This window comes from Zeus faber (genome assembly GCF_960531495.2).
Source record: "Zeus faber genome assembly, chromosome: 6".
NCBI classification, from domain to species: Eukaryota; Metazoa; Chordata; class Actinopteri; order Zeiformes; family Zeidae; genus Zeus; species Zeus faber.
The window spans coordinates 20,847,165-20,849,431 of NC_137201.1; positions in this window are offsets into that span (position 1 = coordinate 20,847,165).

Genomic DNA, 2,267 nt, shown 5'->3' on the forward strand with positions numbered 1-2,267 from the left:
ACGCACGCTTGGGAGTTGGACGCCCGACGTCCGCTTCGGTTTGTCCCGTTGTAGTTTCTATCCCCTGTCACAAGATGGCGCCGCGAGCCGGCGCTAGCGTACGGGGGACGTGCGAGCGGGCGGAGAAGTGGTTGCTCCTGGCGACGGTCGTTATTAAGAGATGATACGGAATACCATAATATGGTTTCATGTGGTTTTAGTTTTAAATATTATATATTAAAAAATAATATTTATGATAATAATAATAATAATAATATAAATATTATTGTGCACTAGGGATGCTACGGCACAGTGAGCTCACGCTTTCGTGTCGTGTCTTATCAGGGTTTTGGGGCCGCGCTAAAGGTGCGGTTTCCGTATCTTTATATTTTAGAAACCTTTTCTTTTTAATTAAAAAAAAAGTTGCAAGGTGTAAAAAAAAAAAAAAAATAATGTTTTTATAGTAGTCTGCCATAAATCATTTGTGTGACGCTCTGTGTGTGTATGACTGAGTGCGGAGACAGGGTTCAAGGTCATTGGTGGGTTGTTAATGTGGTAAGTTCATCTGATTACAGGGGAGGTGTCCAGGAAAGTGGATAATTCAAATATTAATTTCCGATATAATATTTGTTAAACATTTCACAATAAAAAAAAAAAAAGAAAAAAGAATACCGGTACTATAGTTAGTTATTATTATGTAGAACATGTATAAACAGTATTTTTACGCATAAATTATACTATTTAAATAACTGCTCAGATTCTCATTGTCTGTGTGAACTTATGTGCCGATCAGCCACGACATTGAAAAAAGGTGACCGGTGAAATCATGCTCATCTCATTCCAGTGGCACCAGTCAAGGGGTGGGATATATTAGGCAGCAAGCGGGAAAAACGGGCAAGCGCAAGGATCTGGGCGACTTTCGACAAGGGCCAGATTGTGATGGCTAGACGACTGGGTCAGAGCGTCTCCAAAGCGACAGGTCTCGTGGGGTGCTCCCAGAATGCAGTGGTTAGTACCGACCTAAAGTGGCCCAAGGAAGGACAGCCGGTGAACCGGCGACCGGGCCATGGGCGCCCCAAGGCTCACTGATGCGCATGGGGGGGGGGGGGAAGTGTAGTCCGTCTGGTCCGATTCCCACAGGAGAACTACTGTAGCAACAAACTGGTGAAACGTGGGGAGTTGCGCTGTTGAAATGCATTTGTTTTGGCGCCGTCTCCTTCGTCTTCCCCACGCTCCTCCCATCAGTTCACACCGCGCCGCCACATCGAGTGGCGCGCCGTCGCCTTCGTTTTCACTGCGGAGACACCGCCGGCGTCACCAGACCTCCCTGAGATGCAGGACGGCGGCGGGCCTGCATCGTAAACTGACTCTGCTTGTCGAAATGCCCCATGTGCCACCAAAGGACCTGTCTTGAAGGACCCAGCATGTTGGAGGGTTCCAAGCGTTGAATTAATGTGTCCAACCAAGCATTTATTCTTGGCTGTTACGGGACACCTTCCAGGGGTGGAGCTTTCCTAAATGTGAATCGTATGGAGTTTGCAGGTCATATTTCATAAAACAGACCAAAACCCGCAAAACCTCACCTTGCCCAATGACATTCCTGAGCGAGGAGCGGAGGCCACGCAACCCGACAGTGTGGCTTGACTGCATTGTTGTGTTTAATCCGAGGGCATCAAAGTGTATGTATATATGTTTTGGTATGTTTTGTGTCTCAATTCTTCTTGGTATTTATTTGTAGTATTGGTATTATTCAGGGTATTATTTAAAAAAAAAAAAAAAAAATGGAATTAAGCCCCTATTTCACCGGTAAAATAGTTAACCTACATTTAACCAGAGATGTTCACCAGTCATCGAATGCAAATCTGAATCCAGTCCAGAGTCCTAAGCCTTGAGTCTTGAGAAGTCTTATTTACTCTATTATCTTTGGCAGACAAATAGCCCACCTTAAATACATTCACAAATAGCCAGTGAACATTAACGGCTATGCATTTCATTGCCAAGTCTTTCAGAATATTGTTTTTCACCATGGTTCAAACCCGCTTGTTGTTCCTTTCAACAAGCGGCAGAAGAACAAGAAGGAAACTTTTAAAAATGGATCAACAAAGTGCTGAACAATAAAAACCATAACTCCAAATATCCTATGTAGTGAGTTGCCTTTATTTTTATCATAACTATAACGAAAGCAAAAATGTTTCATTGGTCTCGAGGATTGCAGAGGGCTGCTGCAGAGAGAGAAAGTGGGAGGAGATAGGAGTGAAAGGAAAGCCTCCAAAGCGTCAGTCGTCGCA